Here is a 27,327-nt window from a genome sequence, read left to right as displayed (position 1 = left end):
AACAACAAAGCTAGACACCTAAGTAGAAGAAAGGAGAGGGCCTGAGGACCAGGTACTCTAGTGGGGAAAGACCTCAAACTAAGCTTTGCCTCTACTTTTATTGTGAATGTTATCAAAACAACAAGGGAATAAGAAAAACAAAAAGGAGCAATAAGCCTTAATAATCAGGACAGTGACGCAGTGAGTATGGTATGATTAGAGCAAACTCTGCTTGTGAGGTGGGTGCAGACAGGGAGTACATGGGGTGCATGTCTGTAATGCACATGTAGGCAGGGTGTACATGGAGTGTGTGACCACCAAAGATAAATGCTTTTCCTAATGCTCCCTGGATGAATGTATTGAGTTGCAATAAGGATCTAGCTGTTTTCAGTCCAGAAAATTTAAAGGAGGCTCATTTTCTTGTACACTCCTTCTTTGCTTTTCAGCTAGTCTCATTCAGGGAGGCATGCGTTTATTAAATATTATCTTGTCAGACAATATGGTTCCCTACAGTATAAACTACAGATATTTTCTTATCGGTTAACATGAGGATTACAATTACATCTTTATGTTAAAACAAATTAATTGAATTTATATCAACTTAATTTAAATAGGACCTTTCTGTAACTGATGTCACAGATTATGACTAGACATTGGATTCATAATAATAGATTTATATATATGTTTTTAATTTCCATAGATGATGTAGAAAATAAAAAGTGGAGTTATATATTCAAAACTACAATAAAATTAATTTTAACTGTCCATGTACCTACCTTTAATGTACATTTTTAATTCTTTCTATGACTTAAATTTACTGTTTTTAGTTTTCTTTCATTTTAACCTGAAAGACTCCTCTTAGCATTTCTTTCAGGATAGATAAAATTGCAGTGAACTCTTTTAGCTTTTATCTACAACTGTCTTAATATATTCCACATTTTTGAAAGATAATTTTGATGGATATAGAATCCTCCTTTGATAGTTTTTGTTTTTGTTTTTGTCTGTGAAGAACTGTTAATATATCAAACCTTTTGGCTTCCAGGGTTTCTAATGATAAATTGATAAATTTAATGATGACCCTTTATATATAATTTTTCTTCATTTTTATTCTATTTTCTGACTCAATAATTAAAAATTTCCTATCTTTAAGTTTGCTGACTCCTTCTGTTGCTTGTTAAATCTGTTTTTGAATCCCTCTAGTGCATTTTTAATTTTAATTATTGTGCTTTTAAGATCCAGAATTTCTTTCTGGTGCCTTTTATAACTTTTATTTTTTTTTCATTTCCTTCATATATCTTTTCCTATTATGTCTTCCTTTATCTCTTTGAGCAATTTAAAGACAGTTGCTTGAAATTTTGTCCATTAAGTCTGATGTCTTCTTCAGGTATGTTCTCTGTCAACTTATTTTGTTCTTTTGACTAAGCCATGCTTTTCTGTTTCCTTGTATGTCTTGTGGTGTTGTTTAAAAAAAAATGTATTTCAGTCTTATAATGTGGTAACTCAAACTTGTATTATTTCCCTCCCAGTGGGTTTTCTGTTTATTTCAGTGTTGGAAAGTTTGTGGGTTTTTTTAAGATTTTATTTATTTATTTGAGAGAGAGTGAGAGCATAAGCAGGGGGAGTAGCAGAGGGAGGAGGAGAAACAGGCTTCCTGCCAAGTAGGAGCCCTATGCAGGGCTCAATCCCAGGACCCTGGGATCATGACCTGGGCCAAAAGCAGGCACTTAATGACTGAGCCACCCAGGTGCCCCTGAAAAGTTCTGGGGGTTTTTTTGTTTGTTTGGGTTCTTTGTTTGTTTTGTTTCCAGCTAGTAACCAGACTGAGGTGAAAGCTCACAGTCTTCTCAGATCTTTTCTAAGACTGACCCTCTCTTTGGGAATGTACAGGGTCTTTCAAAATATCCCTACATACCTTGTTGTTTTTGAATGTCTAAACAAAACAAAACAAAAAGCAAAACAAACAAACAAAAATATGGCTCCTTCAGATCTCCTGGAGACTGCTTCAGCTGGTAGGGTGACACAATGATGGCCAGACTCTGTACCTACATCTTGGTAATAAGAAGCAGCTATCAGCAAACAGAACTCATAAGCCCAGTATTTGGAAGACAAAGCCCTTATTGCCCACAGTGGCTCCAAAAAGCCATTCGAGAAAGACAAGTTGTCCTCACCACAACTGCCTGTTACAGGGATGAGGGATGTTGAATGGATATCCACTGCCATATTGAAGACTTAAATCCACCAATAGTCAGTGTAACTTTCCCTGGTAACTATAAGCATTCATACAGAGCCCTGTGTTTCAGAATAGTCACTTCAGCCAATTTGTGACATATAATTATTTTCTAGGTGAAGAAGCAGATTCCTGGTACTTCCTTCCCCATCATATTTTTTTTATTTTTTATTTTATTTTATCTTATTTTTAGTAAACTCTATGTTCAACATGGGGCTCAAATTCACCACTTCAAGATCAAGAGTCATTTGTTCTACTAATAAGCCAGCCCAGTATCCCTCCACCATATTTTTTTCATGTCACTCTGCTGATCTGATATTTTTGTCATATGGTTATACAATAATATTTTAATCAGTAAGTGATCAACATAGGGTTGTGTCTTGGTCTATGTAATGTTAAAAATAATGTTACTTTTCCACTTATTGTCCATTTTTAAAACTTTCTATTACTATAACCTCAATATTTTCTGTATAATGAGAAATGCTGCAATATGTGTTTGTATTTAGAGCTGTTACATAGCAACTGAATAACATGGTCAACAAATTATAAGGAGGAAAAAAACAAACTGTGACTGCAAAAAAATATATTTCAGCACCTGATAGACACAGTCATTTGTTTCTTTGGGTTCATTTATTTAATAGCATTTTTTTTTTTACTTTAGGATTTTATAAAGATAAAGTGTTATTGGTCATTTGAGCATAAAAATTGTTCTTAACAACTAAATTTATAAAGTTTACTAGAATGCTTGCCTAACTGTCCCTTCATTTTGCATGCAATGTAACCAACTTGAGAATTTAATGATTTGCGTAGATTGCCTGAACAAGTGAGTGCCAAAATATATTAAAGATACATTGCTAGAACATTCTGAATTTCATAGATAAAATAAACTGAGACCCAAAAAGGAAATTGATTAACATTGATACAGGTACTCTTTCTACCAGTTCTTCCTGGGAAAATATAGTTATATTTATTTACTTATTATAGTTGCATGATTTGTCATTTTTTATATTGTTTAGTGTCATGAAACATGCTAAGATAAAAAGGAGCTGCCAAATATACATGTTTGTATATATTTTCCTAAAGAAACTTTATTTTTAATAGACAGTAAATATTTATAAACATTAAGCTAAATGTAATTTTAAACTGTGATAGTTTGCTGTAACATATTTTTGCCTCCTGGGCTTTTACAACATTAAGAGTTTGCATTTTTCTACAAGGATATTTTTGAAATCTCTAAAGGACCAAATGTATTATGATCCAGAGGTTGCCATGGAAATATCTTGTTATTGTTTTCGTTATTTTGAATACCTTATCTATAATGTATTCACAAGGTTTGCATAATTACAAAAACATTTTATTTCCACATTTTCAGTAATTTGGTCATCATCTCATCCTAAAATTTGTTCAAATTTTTATCGTAGGCTATTTTTATCATTAACTTACTAAATTGGGTCTTTGGCTAACTGCTCTTTCTGATAATGTATATATTTTTTTCCTTCAGTTACTTTTATATAAGAAAAAAGTTATGTTCAGGTGTTGGAGGAGGAAGGTCAATAGAATCTATGGAATCTGAATGTAAGCAAAGAGTAAAAGAAAGTGTTATTTGTAGTAAAATTTTGCTAATAATTTTTTACAATTATATTACTCCTATACATGAACTGAAACACCCTTAAAACTCTTCTCTAATATCAGAATCTCCCAGGTAAGAAAGTGCTTCAGAATACATTGTTTTGGTAGAGCAACAGATACTCATTTCTAAGTAAGGGCATTAACACAATAATAATATGCCTGTTTTTTTTTAATTCTTAAGGGCTCTTAATCCAGCTTCATAACATGCTTTGTACTATCTGAAAATAGCTACTATTCACAGGCACATTGGTATTTTATATACATTAATATTCATATATATGCAAATTACATAAAATTTATACTACAAATGAGTAGCAGGAAAAGTGGTAATAGGAATGATTTAAAGAAATCAGTGGTTAATTGATCATTATAATGAAAATCATCAGCCAAGTAGTAAAATCTTAGTTTACACAATTAAATGCTTCAGTTAGATGACTTGAATCTTATCATGAGTCACCAAAATGGAGATTAAACAGCTCTCACTCATTTTTCAGATCATAGTCCCTTCAGAGATCAGAGTTGATTTCAGGGTCCCCTTAATTCAAGGTTAAGCCATGTCCCTCAGAAGAAGAATCATACATCACTTACAAATATATACATGGGGATAAACTCCTTCCTCCAGTGCAGCTGTAGAAATATTCTAGGGTGACAATCTTGTTGGGAAAAATACCCCAAAATAGAAAGGAATAATAGATACTAACTAGATCTGAATTTGCAGCCTGAATTTGACAGACTACAGATTACAACACTAATTTTTGAACATCTTTAGATACAAATTAACAGGCTTTTTAAAAGATTTTATTTATTTATTTGTGTATGTGAGAGAGAGAGAGAGAAAGAGGGAGGAGTGAGAGAGCACACAAACAAGGGGAGCAGGAGACAGAAGCAGGCTCCTTGCTGAGCAAGGAGCCCAGTGTGGGACTGAATCCCAGGACCCTAGGATCATGACCTGAGCCAAAGGCAGACATTTAACCAACTGAGCCATACTAGGCATCCCAGTATGCTTAGGTTAAAATTTAGTTATCACCTAATATTCATTCTTTTTTTTTCTTTCTTTTCTTTCCTTCCTTCCATCTTTCCTTCCTTCCTTTTCTCCTTTCCTTTCCCTTCCTTTCCTTCCATTCTTTTTTTTCTTCTTTCTTTGAGAAAGCAAGTGAACAAGCCCAGAGGGAGAGGGAGAAGCAGACTCCCCACTGAGCAGGGAATCAGACATCCCAGGACCCTGAGATCATTACCTGAGCTGAAGGCAGATGCATAACTGACTGAGCCACCCAGGCATCCCATCACCTAATATTCTAAGTATTCACATAATGTGTCAATCATGCTATCCATTTTTATTTTTTAAATGAACACATATACACCAGTATGGTCTGCAAGTTGAATCAAAAAGTTATATTTTACTAATGGGAATTCATTTTATTAGTTCTGTCAAAATATAATTTTCAAAAAAACTAAAAAATGAACTTCTGGATTCTGCCTAGAGAAAGCTAGAGAGGGCATGTTGCCTGCTTTAGCAACAAGAAAAAAAAATTTAAGATTTTATCTATTTATTTGTCAGAGAGAGAGAGAGAGAGAGCACATAAACAGGGGGATTGGCAGGCAGAGAGACAAGCAGGCTCCCCACTAAGCAAGAAGGCTGATGTGGGACTCAACACAATGAGAGTATGAGCTCACTAGTTCTTCTGCATGGACTTCACTATGTGCTCATGAGAAAGATTAAAAACAGGACAATGCCTTAGTAATTTTGAGTAAAAGTGATATTCAAGATAGAAATCCATATTAAGGCAAACATTAATTAAATATAATCAGGTAGTAAAAATATTGGGATATGACAAAAGGTCTTTTGACATTTTTTTTTTAAGAAGAAACTGAAGACACTGTTTCATTGAAATGGAAAATAGTCCAAGAATGTAGACAGCAAGTAACAGAAGATCTGATAAAGAGATAAAAGGAAATTCCTATGCCAGACCAAGGACCAATAAGTATAGCTATGACTGGGGAAATGCACATTTTTAAGACCCTTGGCACCAAGACCAAAATAAAGCTGACTTTCCTATTTTGAGATTTATGATCTAAGAGTTTGACAACAAATTACCAATAAATACATACAAACTAAGCAAATAATTTTTTAAAGACAATTCTAACTGAAGATAGAAAAACAAGTTGTAGAAAGCAAATTTAGTTATGAAATACATTATGGCTCAAATGAAAATGACATTTACATAGATATGAGGCTGCAAAAACTGAATATTGAGTCAACCTAATATTACATCAGTTCTATATTTTTTTATATTGGAGACATGCAAAATTGGAGTCATGGTACAAGATAGCTAAACTTCCATCCTTTCCATGAAAAAGTCAATAGATAATATCTAAAATGTGTAAGTGTCAGCAGGCATTTGGAGAATGGAAGTAAAAACCATGATAAACAGGTAATAGAACAGATAATGCAATTCTCTAGAGCATCTATGTGGTTTTGTTGGTGAAGCCTCCAACTCTTGGGTTTTGGCTCAGGTCATGATCTCATCTGTAGTGAGATGGAACCCTGTGGGGAATCTGCTTGAAGATTCTCTCCTTCTGCCCATCCCCAACTGGCTCACTCTCTCTCTCTCTCTCAAATAAATAAATCTTTAAAAAAAAAAGAGAGAAAATTATATTTTCTGAAGATGTTTTTTATTAAAAGAGGTAAGGAAGTAGTTGATGTTTTGTTTTTATTAGCACTTTGACTTATGACTATAAATTAATAATTTAAGTAAAAATCACATTTTAAAAAATCAGTAAAAAAAGTGAAGCTTCTTTGATACACTCAAAAGTTAGAAATTATGGTCATTTGTTTGGGTGAAGAGAGTAGTAGTTCTGTCCAAATTTCTTTCTTTTTTTTTTTTTTTTAAATGTCCCCCTTCCATTCCCACTAGCTCAAGTTGAGGAGGAAAAGTTACAAACCTAATTGATAAGAATCTGAGGTATTGGTTGGGTCCTGTTAGACTAGTGGGTGAGACACAGATCATAGAAATAAGAGTTTGTCCTGCCAATTTTATTTCCCACTCCAATGCCATAAAACACACTTGGTCAAGACAAAATGGACCTTGTTCCTCAAGTGTGTGAGATCAGCTCTCCATCCCTTTCCATGTTGAAAGTTTACAGACTGCCCCAAAGTTTCCAGATTACAGGAAAGAGAACACTGTTAAGTGCTTTAGCTTATAATTTCATTTAGTTTTTCTTTCAAAAAGTTTCTAAAGTTAGTTAATATTACATGTTTTTCCAGGTTTTTAAATCCTATTCAGCAAATATTACTTGCATACATAACTCTCTTAAACAAAAATTCCACAGATTAGATGTGAACATATTTTTTAGTCAGCAATACTCCAAATCAAAACATAATGTATGGCTACAATTTGTAGTGTGATGCCAGCCTCAACAACTGACTTTTGAATTTTCTTTAGCTGCATTGTGCAGAAAAAGTCCTTATTAATATAAAGAGTTGCAAATATAAATAGTTTCTCTCCCTTTCATATTCTACCCCTTTATCCATTGCTTTATCTCCCTATCTTTTTATATCTGTTTTTGTCCTTACAAATTCTCTATGAAATTTCAAAAATGCATTTCAATTCAATTGATTTGGAAGTTTGATAAAAAATACAGTAAGCTTGCTTTTCTTTTTTGAAAATTATACTCTTTATTTTTTAAAATTTTGACTCTTTTCTATACATAATATGGCCAAACCTACTTATCTCCTCCTTCCAAATTTTATTATTATTAAAGTATATTTGACATGCAAAATTTTATTAGTTTCTGGTATATAACATAGTTATACATGACTTATGCTGGCAATTCTATACATCACTTATGCTCATAAAGATAAATGTAGTAACTGTCACCATAAAATATTATAACATTATTGACTATATTTCTTATGCTATACTTTTCATCTCCATAACTTATTGTGTAACTGGAAGCTTGTACCTCTTAATCCCTCTCAGTTATTTCACCTATCCCTCACTCCCTATGCTCTGGCAACCACCAGTTTGTTCTCTGTAGTTACGAGTCTGTATCTGTTCTGTTGTTGTTGTTGTTTTTCAATTCCCTATTTAAATGAAATCATATGGTATTTGTCTTTCTCTGTGTTATCTATTTCACTTAGCATAATACCCTGTAGATCCATTCATGTTGTTGAAAATGGCATGATCCCATTCATATAAATGGCTAGGTAATATTCCACTGCATATATATACCACAACTTTATCTATTCATCTATAAATGGATATCTAGGTTGCTTCCAATACTTGGCTATTGTAAATAATACTCTAATAAACATAGGGGTGGATTTTTCCCTCCAAATTGGTGTTTTCATTTTCCTTGGGTATATACCCAGTAGTGGAATGACAGCATTATAGGATATTTGTATTTTCACTTTTTTAGAAACTTCCATACTGCTTTCCAGAGATGCTACACCAATTTACATCCTCACCAACAGTGATTAAGAGTTTCCTTTCCTCCACATCCCAGCTGACATTTGTTATATTTGCCCTTTTGATACTAGCCATTGTAATTTTGATTTGCCTTTCCCTGATGATTAGTGATATTGAGCATCTTTTCATGTGTCTGTTGGACATCTGTATGTCTTGTTTGGACAAATGTCTATTCAGGTCCTCTGCCCATTTTTTAGTCAGGTTCTTTGTATTTTGTTGTTGTATAAGTTCTTTATAGATTTTGGATACTAACTCTTTATCAGATATATCATTTGTAAAAATCTTCTCCCATTGAGTAGGTTACCTTTCCATATTGTTGATGGTTTCCTTTGCTGTGCAAAGTATTTTTATTTTGGTATAGTTCCAAGAGTTTAATTTTCCTTTGTTTTCCTTGCCTAAAGAGACATATCCATAAGTATGCTGCTAAGGTTGATGATAGCCAAGAGATTATTGCCTATGTTTTCCTTCAGGAGTTTAATAATTTCAGGTTTCATGATTGGGTCTTGAATCCATTTTGAGTTTATTTTGGTGTGTGGTATAAGAAAGTGGTTGGTTGTATTCTTTTGCATGTAGCTATCAGGTTTTCCCAATATCATTTATTGAATAGGCAGTATTTTCCCCATTGTATATTCTTGTTTCTTTGTCACAGATTAATTGACTATATAAACATAAGTTTATTTTGGGTCTCACTATTCTGATCCATTGATCTTATGTCTCTTTTTGTGTTAGTACTGTACTATTTTCATTACCATATCTTTGTAGTATATCCAGAAATCTGGGATTGTGATATCTTCAATTTTATTCTTCTTTTTCAAGATTGTTTTGGCAATTCAGGGTCTTTTGTGGTTCTATACAATTTTTTTAAAGTTATTTGCTCTAGTTCTGTGAAAAATACTATTGATAGTTTGATAGGGATTGCATTGAATCTGTGGATTGCTTTGGGTAGTCTGAACATTTTAATAATATTTCTGCCCACTCCTCTGAGAACTGCTTTTGCTGTGTTCCAATGATTTTTGACCACTGTGCATTTTCATTTGCCTCCATGTATATATTTTAAATTTCCTCTTAGATTTCTTTGTTGACACACCGGTTTTTTAAAGTTTTAAAGTAGCAAGTTTTAACCTCCATGTGTTTATGTTCTTTACATTTTTTTCCTTGTAATTGATTTCTAGTTTCAGGTCTTTATGTTCAAAAAAGACACCTAATATCATTTTAGTTTTCTTAAATTTCCTGAGACTTTTTGTATGGCCTAACATGTGATCGCTCCTGAAGAACATTCCACATGCACTTGAAAAGAGTGTTTATTTTACTATTATTAGATAGACTTAACAGATATATAGAAAACATCTACTTCATCTGTCATTCAAAGCTACTGTTTTCTTATTGATTTTCTGTCTAACAATCTATTGATGCAAATTGAGGGTTAAAGTTCCCCACTAGTATTGCATTACTATAAATATCTCCCTTCATGTTTGTTAATATTTGCTTTATGTATTTGAATGCTTCTACGTTGAGTCCACAGAGATTTACAATTATATCATCTGATTGGATTGATCCCTTTCGTCATAAGGTAATGCCCTTCTTTTTATTCTTGCTATAGTCTGTTTTAAAGTCTACTTTGTCTGTAGGAATTGCAATTCTGGCTTGTTTGTTTTTGCTTTAATTTGCATATAATAAATTTTCCCACCATTTCACTTTCATCTGTATGTATAGCTTTCTCTCCATGACTAGCTGTGGAAAATCTGTTCTGCTAGTCTTCAAGTCATTTTCAGAGTTAGATGCAATGCATACAGTTGTGCTTCAGTGAGTCCCTGGGACAAGGTGCACTTAGGATCCACCTACTTTGCCATTTCCCTGGCTTTCCTCTGTCTTTTTTTTTTTTTTAAGATTTTTTTTTTTTTTATTTGACAGAGATCACAGGTAGGCAGCGAGGCAGGCAGAGAGAGAGAGGAGGAAGCGGGCTCCCCGCCGAGCAGAGAGCCCGATGCGGGGCTCGATCCCAGGACCCTGGAATCATGACCTGAGCTGAAGGCAGAGGCTTTAACCCACTGAGCCACCCAGGCACCCCTCCTCTGTCTTTTTAATAGCAGAATCCCTAGGTATCAAATGGCTGATATTTACTTTTTCACCAGTTGAAAGTTAGATAAGAATGTTTTACTACTATTTTATAGTTATTTAACATTATAACTACTATCATCTGATTACATACTGTTTGCAACTGTATATTTTGGTTTGATGAAAGCAAAAATATAGCTTATGCACTTTCCTAGAAGTCACACAAGTGTAGCACATGTGTGTTTACAACACTGCACTGGCTTGTTTTGCACTAAGCAAATTTGCAGGTTTGGCTTTTAAAAAGAAAACAAATTCCAAACCCCTACCTCTAAAATCAAGGACACATTTATAGGATTTTCAATATGTACACTAGGGTGTTTTATTTTGAAGTCTAACCATAAGGTTAATATGAACATGTAGTTAGTTAGTCTCCCATTGGTCTAGTAACTTATTAAAGTGTTAATTGAAGTAGTTTAATTTCATTTGAAATGCAAATAAGGTGTTGGTGAAACATTAAATTTCTTTTGAATTTTGTGGTTTGGGGGAACCCAGTTTTAAATCACTAGTATAATCCTTCTGCTTTTTTCAACTGATGAGCAAAACGTGGCCTAGATAAATGAAATGAACTATCTAAGGGACTTAAAGATTGGTTAAGATGGATTTGATCAAGAACTAATCAACAGGGAAATTAAAAATTATTTGGTTATCAAATTAAACTTTGAAATACAACTACAAAAGAGGTAATTTTTTTTAAAAAGTTATAATCTATATTTCAGTGAACTCTTTATTTAATAAACACATATTTGTTCTTAATTATTTTAAGCTTCTTTAAAGTGTTGCCTTTATTTCAAAATATCAAAGACATCTAAATTTTATAATTATATGATACCTACTCTCAGGAAAATTAATTGTTCAAAATGAACATGATACTTTTCAATGGCTCATATTAAAATTAAAGCAGTAGAGAGGAGTGACATCACCAAGATGGTAATAAAGGTCATTCCCAACTTTAGTCCTCCTCACAAAGACAAGAAGTATTCATGGACAAGACGTCACTGTTAAAATCCTAGAACACTGGTGAAGCTGAAGGATCCTCCCTCCAACCCAGAGACTAAGATGGACAGCATTAAGAAATAAGAACAGTAGTTGCAAACTGACTGCCCCTCTTCCAGACCAAGACATCACCACATGGAGAGGTCTCAGTGGCGTAAAAGAGCCCAATGTGGACATCCAGCTTCCCCAGCATTTTAAGCCCCTTCTCAATAGATCCAATGTGTTCTCACCTCATAGATCATAGGGGACTCTGCAGGGCTTGATCACTAGGAATTGGATTATGACAAAGATGGGGCAGAGATTTATAGCAAATAGCTCTCAGATCTTGGTAGACCAAGTTCCTATCTGTGATATTCAAAAAAGGCCCAACCAAAAGTTTCCTCAATTGCAGAGCCAAAACAATAGTTTGACCAAGGAATTCAGCATGATGTAGGTCTAATTTCAGAAATCAAAGATCCTGACTGAATCTGAAACCTTAGGCTGCCCCTCTGCTAAGGAAGATAACTAGGTCATGACCTCCACCATTGCTGAATGTGGATCATAGCCCCAACTAACCAGAAAGCTGGGCCTGGAAGCTTCTTAACACCACTTGAGCAGAGAGACTGGCAGGCAGTGCTGTCTGCAGAGCAAACCCAGTGACTCTGTTTGCCTAGGGAATATAGGGCTTGATTCCACTCAAGTAAACACCCCAAAAAAGATCCTTCCTGGCCTGGAAGCTAGTTCTGCAAATTAACCTAGGCAGCTTTGCTAATTCACAGCCACAAACTGCAGAGTGTAACTCACAGGCTCTTTCAAACAGAAAGCCGACCCTGAGAACAAGCAACAAAGCCAAATGAGCAACTCCAATTGGCCAGAGAGTAATGTACAATTCTGCCTGATTAATTTTTCGAAAGTCTTGCCAGCCCTGAGGCCTATTCTGTGTGCCTGTCCCCAACTTCCTGGAAGAGGCACAAATCTGTGTCCCTTCCTGCTGCTGAATACAATGTCCAACTCTGCCTCCAAGGAAACCTAACCAGAGATCCCAGGAATCTCGGTAGCTTGCCCTGTCTCTCTGATTATAGTGGCACTTGAGCAAGGATCCTGATGAGAATCACTGCATCCACAAAAATGCCTATTTTCCAGGGAGGTTAGCATTTGATTCTGTCTGATTTTATCCTCTAAATAACAGCCTAGTTTGCTCTCCCCAGGACCAGTTCTGAAGCCCTGCCAAAAGCTGAACACAGACTCCAGCCCAGTCTGACAAGAAAGCCTAATGAGAGTTCCCAACACATGGCCCTACACATCTGCAAAGCTAAGATATTGACCCATCAGATCAGGAAAATTGGTGCACAGTTCTGCCTAATTTGATCTCCAAACAAGATTTAGTGGCCTTGAGCCTGTAGAGGAGCCCCGGTTGAACAGGGAAACTAATTTGTAGCCCTGCCACTGCTGAGTTAGCCTTCAGCTGGTCCAACTAGACAACATAACCAGAGAGCATGGGAAACTGTGTAGCCCATCCTATATTCCGTTTATAGTGGCACCTGAAAGGAGAGATTAGCTTGTGATCTTCCCTGTTTGCGGAATGAAACTGGTGAGCCTGTCCAGCCAGGTATTCAGAGCTTCTGCAAGGGAGGAAGAGGGGGCCTCTCTCTCTCTCACATTTGCACCCTGTTAAGTTTTCCAAAGAGAGGCAGACAAGATGATGTTACAGAAGATCCTAAGGGATGATCATGAACCCACAGCCATTTTTCTCCATCCCTCAGCATGTGGTGAGCTTCTAGTTGCTGCGTGGTTCACCCTTCCCCATCTTAGTGGGTACCTCTTGGCAGGTTCCAGTTCCTCTGTCCCTTCTGTCACTATTACCCCTACAGGTGTCCAGGTCCCAACCCCCTTCCCCCACCTATAGTCTATACATGTCCTAAAGAAAAAAAAAAAAAAAAGCCTTTTTTATTTTTTTTTGAGGCTTTTGGGCCCATTCTGCTGTCTCATCATTGCAGAGAAACTAATTCATAGCCCTCTCTACTATTGGGCATAATGCCCAGTACCAACTATCTAAAAAGCTTGACCAGAAAACCTAGGTAACTGTGGAGCCCATGCTACAGCCATGCTTGAACAGAGAACCAAATTATTAGTCTATCCAACTGTACTCATCTCATGGCACTCTTCCACTAACCTCACTGTTTGGGCAGTGCCCTCACCCAAAAACAGACCCACCTGTCCAAGGGCAATACCAGCTGATGTGTCAAGAGCTCCAAGATGAGCAGACTGGTGAAAAACTGTCTCTGCCAAAGCAAATTTGTAAAGCTTGGAAGAGAAGACCATTTAATCAAATACACTGATACCAATGTAAGAAATCAGGAATCATGAAAAATCAGTTAAACATAACACCACCTAACAAAACTAATCTCCAATAATTGACTCTAAATAGAGATCTATGAACTGTCAAATAATTTAGAATCTTCTTAAATAAGTTTAGCCAATATAAGACCATACAGATAGACAAAATGAATAATACATGAATAAAATGAGAAGTCCAACAAGAAATAAAAACCATTAAAAAAACAGAAATCTAAGAGCTCTAAAATACAATGACTGAAATAAAGAATTTAATAGAGAGCTTCAATACCATAACAATCATACAGAAGAATCAGAAGCCTAGAAGGAAAAACATTTAAAATTATTCAGAAGAGCAAAAAGATTATGATGAAGAATTCAAAGAATATGGATGGAAAGTCATTGAATCACAAAATATGTCTGTAGGATAAGAAGCAAGGAACAATGGTTCTACTAAGTTTGTTAAAAGACAACACATAAAATAGCATTAGTAAGTCTTTACCTATTAGTAATTACTTAATTTAAATGGATTTAATTATCCAACTGAAAGACAGAATATCTGACCAGACTTTTTTTTTTTTTTTAAATCCGATGGGGTGCAGACATAATAAACTCATTTTAGCTTTAAGGACACACAGACGGAGAGTGAAGGGAAGGGATGGACGTATTTCAAACAAAGGTAACCAAACAAAAGAGGGATAGCTGTACTTAAATGAGTCAAAATAAACATCAAAGTAAAAATGGTAAAGAGAGACAAAACAAAGGTCATTATATAATATAAAATGGCCAATCCATCAAGATTTAACAATTGTCAATATTCATATACCTAACATTGAAGCATACAAATATAACATACAAAGCAAACACAGAAATAAAAGGAGAAATAAACACAATACAATAATAGTTGGGGACTACAATATCCCAACTTAATAATGATAGATCATCCAGAGAGAAAATCAATAACGATACAGGAAATCTGAACAACATTATACAGAACATTTTATCCAACAAAAGCAGAATACCCAGCTCCCGAAGTTTTCATAGAACATATTTCAGAACAGACCATATATCAGGTCACAAGATCCAACTAATTCAAAAAGATTAAGATCATGACAGTATCTTCTTTGACCACAAGGATATTAAATTATAAGTCAATAATGGGAGAAAAACTGAAAAACTCAACAATACTTAGAAATTATACAACACTCTCTTGAACAACCAATGTATGAAAGGGGAAATAAAAAAGTATGAGGAGCACCTGGGTGGCTCAGTCAGTTAAGCACCTGCCTTTGGCTCAGGACATGACCTCTGGGTAATTGAGAGAAAATATATGCAAAATCTGTGTCAGTGTTTAACAAGAGAAGCAGAATCAGTATTTTATAGTTTTAGAAGAGAGTATATATTATTTTATTACAAAAAAATGACTTACACAATTGTTGAGACTGATAAAGCTAGTCCAAAATCCAAAGAGTTGTCAGAAAAAATCACATTCAGGATTCAATTCCACAAACACAAGCCAGAGATAATACACCCAAAAGGAATTTATTTTTTTGTACCTCAGGGAGGTGGAGTTCAACAAAGCAGAGTGTCACTGAACTATGAAATATGGACAAAATTTATGTAAGCTATTTTCAAGTTTGGCACACAAAACTTCTTTTACTATGGCATTGGGAAGTAAGTTAAAATCTTAAAGACTGGAAAAGAAGAAGTAAGAATTTATGAACAGATAGCATGATTGCTTAGATAGAAAAATCACAAAGAATCTAGAAATACCTCTTTGAATAAATATGTAATATTAGCAGGCTGTAAAATATAAAATCAATATGAAAAAATAATTTGTAATTCTATCTTTTGTCAACAAAAATTATAAAATGAAGTTAAAGCCATTCATTATAGCACAAATAACATAAAATATTTAATGATACATTAATGAAAATATGCAAATATCTATATGAAAAATTGTTCATTTTGAGAGAAAGCAAAGAAACTGAAATAAATGGAAAGACATGTAGTAGTTATAGACTAGACTACTGGCTAGAAGACCCAATACTGTTAAGTTGTCCATTTCATTATATTGTTATATAAACTTATTAGAATTATCTTCAAAATTCCAGTAGATTTTTTTGGTAGAAAATGAGAGATTAACTGTAAAATTGATATGGAAATGCAAGGAACTTAAAATAGTCAGACAAAAGAATGATGTTGAAGAACCTTTACTACCTGACTGCAGGATTTACTATAAATACACAGCAATTAAGACAGTGTAGTATTAATGAAAGGATAGACAAATCAATACAACAGAATAAGGACTTCAGAAATGTTCAGCTAATATTTCTTCAACAACTGAAAACACACATAAAAAAACAACAAAAATATAAACTATTTCACCAAATACATGAAAATTTGTTTGAGATAGATGATAGGCCTCAATGTAGAAGCTAAAATTATAATATTTTTGAAAAAAAAGCTTGAGATTATATTTAATGTGCTAGATAGGCAAAGATCTCTTATCATAAAAGATAAAATGTTGATAAACTGGGAGATTGGGAGATGGAAAGGAGAAGTGAGATGGGGGAAATCAGAGGGGGAGACAAACCATGAGAGACTATGGACTCTGTGAAACAAACTTGAGGGTTTTGGAGGGGAGAGGGGTAGGGTTTAGGTTAGCCTGGTGGTGGGTATTATGGAGGGCATGTATTGCATGGAGCACTGGGTGTGGTGCATAAACAATGAATTTTGGAACCCTGAAAAGAAATGAAATAAAATAAAATGGAAGAAAATATTGATAAATTGTACCTCAATAAGAATATAAACTTTGATTCATGAAATATATATCATCAAAACAAGTGAAAAGGCCAGCTATAGAATGGAAGATTTGTACTTCCTTGGTACTACTTTAACCAGAATACATAAAGAACTAGTACAAGTAACAAAAGAACTTAGCCAATTAAAATGAACACTTTGACCTTTTCAAAAGTATATATACAAATGGCCAATAAACACACACAAAAAAACTGTTCAACATTATAAGTTACCAGATCAATGCATATTAAAGCAATAATGACTATTTCCAAATAACTGAAATGATAACATCAAATGTTTCTGAGAGGGGTGCCTGGGTGGCTCAGTGGGTTAAGCCTCTGTCTTCAGCTTAAGTCATGATTTCAAGGTTCTTGGATCAATCCCTGCATCAGGCTCTCTTTACAGAAGGTAACTTGCTTCCCCCTTTCTCTCTGCCTGCCTCTCTGCCTACTTGTGATCTCTCTGTCAAATAAATAAGTGAAATCTTTTAAAAAACATGTTGCTGAGAGGGGTGCCTGGGTGGCTCAGTGGGTTAAAGCCTCTGCCTTCAGTTCAAGTCATGGTCTCAGGGTCCTAGGACCGAGCCCCACATTGGGCTTGCTGCTCAGCAGGGAGCCTGCTTCCCCTCCTCTCTCTCTGCCTGCCTCTCTGCCTACTTGTGATCTCTGATGTCAAATAAATAAATAAATAAAATCTTTCAAAAAAAATGACTTAAAAAATGTTGCTGAGAATATAATGCAATTTTGTTACTCAGACATTAATACCGGTTATGTAAAACTGTACAACTTTTTCTGGAAACTAGCATTTTCTTTTCAAGTTAAATATATATCAAACCTGTGACCCAGAGTATTTCCTCTCAATTTTTAACTAATAGGAATGAAAACATATTTGCACAGAAAGATTTCCAAAATAGTTCCCAGCAGCTTTACTCATAATAGTCCAAAACTGGACAAAAGATGCAGATAAAACCAACAAAAAAATGGATTTTAAAAAATTATTATAAGGGTTATGTCAGCAAAAGGGCTAAGAGGTTTCACCACTTTTTCTTCCCATTTTGCCATCCGCCCCCACCCCCATTCCACTGCCAACACACATACAAGTAGTAAACAAATACAACCTGAAGAAAAGAACTTAGCGAAAACTCAGGATTACAAATGAGCAGCAGTAAAAATGGTGCAGAGTTCAAAAATCAAGCATGGCTATACAGAACAGCACAGGAAGCATTTTGCTTGTGTCACTTCATCCCTAGTCAAGACCAGCACTGCACTGGGAGGACTCTCTTGGGAGGTAGTTCATCACACAAGGAGAAGAACAGGTGAACACCAGCAAACTTCATCATTGTGAATGTTTTTATGCATTACAATGGAGGTCCGCCACAGTCTTCACTGACATTGATCTCAACTGAAAGAGCAGCCCAGAACAAACCCCCTTCCTGCTTCTACACCCAGAGGCTGGAGCTGTTTCTATGGTGACACTTGGCTTCTGGGGCCATAGGGACTTCTGATCTCAGGGATCAGGTACCACAGTACCTTATTATAGCTGAGATGGAGCTTCTGCTGCTCTTTTCCCATTCCTGGCCCTATGTTATATCTTTGTATCATCATCAGGGCAACCTCCACTGCCCAAAGCCCTGCCCCCATGGTCCCACATCATTCTTTGGCTGCCATTATGAGGCTGTATTTCAGGTCACAGCCCTGAGTTATTATTGCCAGGGGCACTGCCACTACTCTGAATCCTATACATTGTTTCTAAGTCACAACTCTGAATAGCCAGTATTAGGGTTGCTTCCACTACCTCAAGCCCCACCCATTCTGATAGGGAAGGTTTTAAATCATTCTTACTGGGACTGGACTGCTAGTGCCCTGATGTATACCTTCATTCACATCAATGCTTTGAACCACCATTGCCAGGGCTGCTACCACTGCCCTGAGCCCTGGCCCCAGAGTTTCTGTTTGTGGCTCTGTCCCATCATTCCTGGAAACTGGCTACCATTGCTCTGAGACTACCCCTGCATCCCAGACCACATTTCTGCCTCCTTCTTGCTGAGATTTTGCTGTAACTGCCTTGAACCCACTTCCTGGGTCCTAAGTTGAGGTTTTTATGATTCATTTCTGGAGCTGCCCCTCAGTTCCAAGGATATGGTTCTGACCCATCATTCACAGGGTCATACTGCCACTGCTCTCATCCAGTCTTCCCAGGTTCCAACATATGGCTTTAATAGACTACTACTAGAATTATACTGCTGCTATCTTGTGATGGCTCCTTGGGGCCAGAATTGAGACCTTGACCCACAATTTACAGGCTATGCAACCTCTGTCTCCTGAGCCAGGCCAGTGCTACACCTCGTTATCCTAAGCCCAATGCCACTGTTGGTTCACCCAACCCTAGCTAGCTGGAGTCTCAGTAAGCCCTGGTCTCCCAGGGTACTGGTTCCATAGAGATCTGCACACCCACACACTTGGCCAGAGAAGAACCCTGAAGTCTGGCCAGCATTAAACTTAGTTGAAAGAGCAGCATGGAATGCACCATCATACCTTCATTTGAACCAAAGATGTTGCATCCTGCCCAGCCGGCATACTTACAACCACCTCCAGGTAAAAGTCTTTTCTCGCTGAAGCCAGTTCTCACTGACAGAGGTGTCTTTGTCCTCAAATGTGTAGGCATCAATGCAAAACAACGTGGAAAATACTCTAAAAGAAAGCATCACACATTCAAAGGCACACAATATTCCAGTAACTGACCCAAAGAAATGGAGATCTTCAAGTTATCTGATAAGAATTCAAAAGAATTATATTCAGGAAGCTCAGCAAAATTAAAGAGAATACAGATAGACCACATGAATAAAACAATAAAAGAACCTCACAGAGATTCTGGAGATGAAGAATACAATGGATGAATTTTTAAAAAATATAATAGATAGCTTCAACATCACATTTAACCTGGCAGAAGAATAGTGAGCTTGAAGACAGTTCTCTTGATATTATCTAGTCAGAGGAGAATTTTAAAAAATAAAATAAAAAAGAGAGAAGAAAGCCTATGTGAATTATAGGATATGATCAAAAGAAACAATATATCTATTATAAGTGTTCTAGAAGGGAGAAGAGAGAGGAAAAGGGGAAGAAACCTCATTTACAGAAATAATGCATGAAAACTTCCCAAATCTAGAGAGAGAGATGTCTACTCACACATGGGAAACTTAAAGATCCAGGTTTATTTGAAGAGATCTTCACTGAGAAATTATAATCTCAAAGTTAAAAGACAAGAAAAATCTGAAAGCACCAAAAGAAAAAAGAACTGTCACATACAAGGGAATTCTCATAAGTCTACCAGCATTTTCGAGCAGAAACATTAGACCAGAAGAAAGTGGGATGGTATATTCAAAGTACTTAAAGTAAAAACAAAAACAAAAAACTGTTAGTCAAGAATACTTGACCCAGGAATGTTGTCATTAAGAAGTAAAGAAGAAATAAAAAGATTCCTAAACTAACTAACAAAACCTAAGAAAATTACCGTGAGATCTGCTTTGCAGGAAATGCTAAAGTGAGTTCTTCAAGCTGAAAAAAAGAATGCTATTTAGCAACATATAAACATGAAAGTATAAAATTCACTGGTAAAGTTAACTATATAGTCAAATTTAAAATATCTTAATAATTCGGGGCGCCTGGGTGGCTCAGTGGTTTAAGCCGCTGCCTTCGGCTCAGGTCATGATCTCAGGGTCCTGGAATCGAGTCCCGCATCGGGCTCTCTGCTCAGCAGGGAGCCTGCTTCCCTCTCTCTCTCTCTCTCTGCCTGCCTCCCGTCTACTTGTGATCTCTCTCTGTCAAATAAATAAATAAAATCTTAAAAAAAAAATAAAATAAAATATCTTAATAATTCAATAATGTGGAAATCACTATGAAATCTAGCATTTAGGTCATGAGACAAAAGTGTTAAAAATAACTGTGGAGAGATATAGTTTGGAACATCAACAAAAATTGGGGTATAAGTAAATGGATAGAACTTTCTAATGTAATAGTAGTTGTCAGCTTAAATAGATAGGTATAACTATAAGATGCATTAGAAATCCTCATGGTAACCATAGAGCAAAAATATATAATATAAACACAATAATAAAGAGACAAGAATCAAGGCAAACCACACAAAAATCAACAAAGCAAGAGAAAAAGAAAGTAATTAAAGAAACACAAAACAATTATAAAGCTGTCAGGAAAATGATCCTGATAAGTCCTTACATACTAGTAATTACTTTAAATATAAATGGTTTAAGTTCTCCAATTTAAAGACAAGAGTGGCTAAATGAATTTAGGGGAAAAAAGCCAACTACATTCTGACTACAGTAGACTACTTAAGCTTTAAGGACATTCACAGGCTGAAAGTGAAGAAATTTAAAAATGTTATTTCAAACATATGGAAACCAAAAGAGATCGGGGTACCTCTACTTATATAAGACAAAATAGACTAAGTCAAAAATTCACCCAATATCGGAGCACCTAAGTGTATTTAATAATTATTAACATCATATTTGCTTTATATATAAAGGCTCCAATATTATGTGTATTTATATTTACAATTATTATATTCTCTTGATGAATTGACCCTTTTATCATTATATAATACCCTCCTTTTTGGTTACAGTTTTTATAAAAAATTAAAAAATATGTGGAGGTTAAACAAGATGATCCTGAATAGCCAACACGTCAAAAAAGAACTCAAAAGGGAAATCAAGAAATAATTTGAATCAAAAGACAATAGAAAGACAACATTTCAAAACCTATGAGATGCTACAAAAGCAGTTCTAAGAGGGAAATTTATACTTATAAATGTGTACATTAGATAAGAAAGATCTCAAACAATCTGGCCTTACATCTAAAGGAAGCAGAAAAAGGGCAAATTAAGCTCAAAGTTAGCAGCAGGGAAGGAAATAACAAAAATTAGAGCAGAAATAAGTAAAATATAGACCAGAAAATCAAGCAAAAAGATCAATGAAAGTAAGACCCAGTTATTTCTAAAGATAAACAAAATTGACAAAACTTTAGCTATATTAACTATGAAAAAATGGTTCAAATAAATCATAAATAAGAGACATTACAACTGATACCACAGAAATAGAAAGTATTAGATTGTAGAAATGCAAAGGAGATACTACTATTAACAATTATATTCCAAACTAGATAACATAGAAAAAAAAGAATAGTTTCATAGAAATGTATGCCCTACAAAGACTGAATCATGAAAAACTAGAAAATCTAGGGGAGCCTCTGTGGTTCAGTCAGTTAAGTGTCTGCCCTCTGGTCAAGTCATGATTTTTGCGTCCTGGGATCAAGCCCTGTGTCTGACTCCCTGTTCGGTAAGGATTCTGCTTCTCCCTCTCCCTCTGCCCCTCCTCCCTCTGTGCTCTCTCTCTCTCTCTCAAGTAAATAAATAAAATCTTAGGAAAAAAGAAGAACTAGAAAATCTAAACAAACTGGTATTGAATAAAGAAACTAATCATTAATCCAAATTTGCCTACACAGAAAAGCCCAGGACCAGATGGTTTCATTGGAGACTTCTACCAACATTTAAAGAAGAATTAAGGCCAATCCTTTCCAAGGTCATTCAAAAAAATGAAGAGGAGGAGAAACTCCAAACTCACTTCTCATGACCAGCATTACCCTGATACAAAAGCCAGATTAAAATAAATGTATATAGAACTATATCCCTGATGAATATAGATTCAAAAATTATCAAAATATTAGCAAACAAAATTAAACACATATTAAAAGAATCATTCACCACAATTCAGTGGAACTTATCTCTGGGTTGCAGTCATTGTTCAACAAATAAACAAATTAAAAAATATGATACACCAAATAAATAAAAAGAAAAAGAAAAATATGATACACCATATTAGTAGAATGAAAGATAAAAATCATATGCTTATCTCAAAAGATGCCTAAAAAACATTTGACAAAATATATCTTTTTATGATAAAAATGCACAGCAAATTGGGTATGGAAGGAAATTCCTTAGCATAAGAAAGGGTGTATATGACAAACCCAGAGCTATCATCATACTCAATGGTGTAAAGTTAAAATCCTTAACTCCAAGATCAGGAAAAGGTCAGGGATGTCCCCTCTCACCATTTTTATTCAACATAGCACTGGAAGTCCTAGCCATAGCAATTAGGCAAAATAAAGAAACAAAAAGCATTTATATCAGAAAGGAAAACATAAAATTATCTCTGTTTGCTGATGACATGATCTTTTATATATAAACTCTAAAGATTCCATTAAAAAAGCTGTTAGCAAAGTTATATGATTCACAATAAACATACAGAAATCAGTCATATTTCTAGACACTTAACAATTAACTATCTGAAAAACAAATTAAGAAAGCAATCCCAGGGGCGCCTGGGTGGCTCAGTGGGTTAAGCCACTGCCTTCGGCTCAGGTCATGATCTCAGGGTCCTGGGATCGAGCCCCACATCGGGCTCTCTGCTCAGCCGAGAGCCTGTTTTCCCCTCTCTGCCTGCCTCTCTGCCTACTTGTGATCTCTCTCTCTGTCACATAAAAAAATAAAATAAAAAAAATTTAAAAAATTTAAAAAAAAGAAAGCAATCCCATTATGATCGCACCAAAAAACAATAAAACATTTAGGAATAAATTTAACCAAGTAGGTGAAAGACCTGTACACTGAAAACTGTAAGATATTGATGAAATAAATTAAAGAATATGTAAGTAAATGAAAAGTATTCCTGTGTTCCTGGATTGGAAGAATTAATATCATGAAAATGTTCATAGTACTGAAAAGGATCTACAAATTCAATGCAATTCTGAGCAAAATTCCAAAGGCATTTTTTCAAAGAGATTGTAAAATCTACCCTAAAATTTGTTTGGAACTACAAAAGACCCTGAATAACAAAAGTCTTCCTGAAAAAAGAATAAAGCTAAAGGCATTATAACATCTGATTTCAAACTACATTACAAAGCTGTAGTTGTTAAACAAAAGTGTATTATCATAAATACAGGCACATGTATCAGTGAAACAGAATAGCAATCCCAGACATAAAGCCTTATATTTATCATCAACTAATTTTTAACAAGGGTTTCAAGAACACAAAATGGGGAAAAGGATGGTCTCTTTGATAAATGATGTTGGGAAAACTGGATATCCTCCTGCAAGAAAAAGAAAATAGACCCCTATATTATGCCATTTGCAAAAACTAATTTGAAATAGATCAAAGATGTAAAAGTAAGACATAAAACTGTAAAACTCCTTGAAGAGAACATAAGGAAAAAAGATCTTGACATTGGTCTAGGCATTGATTTTTTTGGATAAGTTACCAAAAGCACAGAAAACAAAAACTAGAATTAGTGGGACTACATAAAACTAAAGAGTTTATTCACAGTAAATGAAGTAATAAATTGAAAAGACAATATACAGAATGGAAGAAAATATTTACAAGGCATATATATGATAAGGGACTAATATATTCAATATATATAAATACTTCATACAACTCAATATCAAAAATCACCTAACTAGAAAATGATCAGAGAAACTAAATATTTTTCCAAAGAAGACATATAAATGGCCAACATGTATATGAAAAGATTCTCATCACTAATCATCAGGGAAATGCAAATCAAAACCACCAACGAGATATTCCTTCATATGTGTTGGAATGGCTTTTATCAAAAAGAAAAGAGATAACAAATGTTGGCAAAGAACACTGTTGTTAGGAATATAAATTGGCACAGCCATTATAGAAAATAGGATAGATATTCCTCAAAAAATTAAAAATAGAACTTTGTAATCTAGCAATCTCACTCCTTAGTATATATCTGAAGAAACTGAAATCAGCATCTTGATATCTGCATACCTATGTACACCACAGCATTATTCACAGCAGTCAAAATATGGAAACCACCTGTGTTTATCAATGGATGAATGGATAAAGATGTGGTGTATATAAATGCAATGGAATATCATTCTACCTTGAGTAGGGAGGAAATCTGCCATTTGCAACAATATGGATGGCCCTAAGGGCATTATGTGAAGTGAGATAAGTCAGAGAAAGACAAATACTATAAAATATTTCTTATATGTGGAATCTAATAATCTGAATTTCTAAAAACAAACGGTAGTATGGTGGTTATCAGGAGTCAGGAACTGAGATGCTGTGAAGAATACTTGCAAACAGTAGGTAAATAAGTTCTGGAGATCTAACACACAACGTAGTGATTATAGTTGGTATTACTATATTATAAATTTTAAACTAAGAGACTAGATCATTTTAATTGTTAACACAAAATAGAAATAGTTATGTGACATGATAAAGGTATTAACTAATGCTAGTGTATTAATCACATTGTAATATATAAATCTATCAAACCAACACATTGTACACTTCAAGCTTATGAATGTTATATTTCAATTTAGGTCAATAAAAATATACAAATGAAAACTGTTATATCTATGTAATAAAATAATTTTCATCAGTATACAATGTAAGTGCTGATGCATAGGACATGATGAATATTTTTAAAAATGTCAAGGAGAAATAAAGTGACACAAAAGGGTACAAACTGCGTAATTCTATCAACATGAAGTCTAAAAACAAAATTCATCTATGGTAATGGAAATCAGGTTGCTGGTTGTCAGTGGAGGCTGGGTATTGTCTGAAAATGGGCTTGAAGTTTTCTGGAGTAATATTTTGCAGTGTGATCATACAAGGTTATACATTTCCTAAATCTTACCCAATTTTATAACTTATAACTTTGCATTTTACTCAATAACTTTTTTAACTCAAACATGTAAACAAATAACTTAAGCCTGTAATTTTAAGTTCTTTTATAATGGAGAGAGAGGAGTAGCTTCTGATATAGTTTATTTGGGGGCAGGTGAACTGTGGTGAGAGACTGAGTCTATTCCCAGGTCAGTTTGGCAAAACTGTTCATTTTGCTTCTTTGTTTATAGCTGTTTGAGTCTAAGATTTAAGGCTAATTTCAACCATTCTGTGAGAGAACAACCAAACTATCCAAGTATTCTACTTTGAACTAAATGAGAAATATGGGAAAATGATTATTGTCCAAGTATTAATAAGGTTCACTGGATCCTTCGCTTTAATATCTCTATACCCATATTACCTGCTTAAAGTCTCTTCCTATCCATACTACTGAAATTATTCACCAATCAAGGTATAAGAAAGCAGGGATTTGCTGCTGTTTATGATGCTTCTCCTGTGTTGATAACAATACCTGACACATACTAGGTGCTCAACAAATATTTGTTGAATTTATATGTAAATGATAATAATTCAAATTTCTACTTTCCATCTGACCCATGATAAATAATTTCCTATTTAAAGACTTAGATTTTAGAAATATTCATTTTTTTAAGGATTAGGCAATAACTGATATATTGCCAAGGCTGAAGGAGGTGTTCTCATGAATTCAATACCACACCTAGTACATAAACTATGAAGCACACACACACACACACACACACACTAAACAACAGAGGTCAGGCTTACCACCATGATTCTATTGTTAATATTAAAGTTTGTAAAGTCTGCTAAGATCAACAGTTAGCAAACTTTTCATGTAGAGGGCCTGAAAGAAAATACTTTAGGTTTAGTGTGCAATGATGTCTCAGTTACAACTAAACAACTCTGAATGAAGCAGCAGTAGACATACATATGTAAAGAAATATTCAACATGGTTGGGAAGTAGAGAGAGGAACTAAAATGTTTCCAATGCGGAACAGACTTTTACATGACCAAAGACTTCTTTGTGTCTCATGTAGATTTTGCAGTCTTTCAGAACTTTCAGAAAATGGAATATGCTTCAGGACTTTGAGTTACTGATACTGTTCCATTCAGAAACACTACTCTCATTCCTACACTTGTAACCATCTGCAATATGATGATATGAGAGAGCTCAGATATGAGATACACACTGTACCTGCTCCTGGACCATGTTTTGTCATCTGTACTTTCTCTGTCTTGTCTATTTAGTCCTCTACTGGTACAGACACCTAACATTTATATGTTTTCAAGGTTAGTACATGCAATCAAAACAATCACACAACTAAAATATTTCCTTGAACTCAATTCCTCCATTAGATATACAGTTTTTATTACCCTTTTCACAGTTCATCTTTTAGAAATTTAACTCATATTCAACATCATTAATTTATTGCCTAAGTTTATCCCTCAAATTGCTGGAGGCTAGTTTTGGCCCCCACAACTCTATCAAACTGTTCTGGAGCAATTAGTAGACTTCACTACCTGAGTCCATGGATATTTAGGGCTCCCATTCTTGACTCTTTACAAAATCTGCCACTATCAACTACCACTTTCTTCTTAACACATTATCTTCCTTAGCGATGTGCCCACCTTCTCAGTTGGCCCTACTAAGGTCAGATGACTTTTTCAGTCTTGTTTCCAGAAGCTTCCTCGGTTTACCCCTTAATAATTATTTCCTGTGATTTCATATTTAATATTCTTTTCATCTTATTCTATGCACTCTACTTATTCAATTACTTCCACAACTATGACTTTGAAAACTTTTCTGCATTAATAATCCCCAAATCTCTTTTCATCGCAGGCCTTGCTCCTAAACTCCAAGCTTTTAGCGTGCATTTACCTGGCAATCTGACAAAAACCTGGTATTTCACAAGTGTATGTCTCTATAACCATATGTATGAGACATCTTCATCAAGTTTGATTTCCTAAATGCCTGATACATACTTGGTATCTAGTAGAGATTTCTAAAAGTTTAGCAAAACATAGAAAATAATAAGGCAATGCAGAACTGA

This window comes from Lutra lutra, chromosome 2 (genome assembly GCF_902655055.1).
Source record: "Lutra lutra chromosome 2, mLutLut1.2, whole genome shotgun sequence".
Taxonomy (NCBI): domain Eukaryota; kingdom Metazoa; phylum Chordata; class Mammalia; order Carnivora; family Mustelidae; genus Lutra; species Lutra lutra.
The sequence above is the reverse complement of the archived record's forward strand: the minus strand, read 5'-3'. Positions refer to the sequence as shown.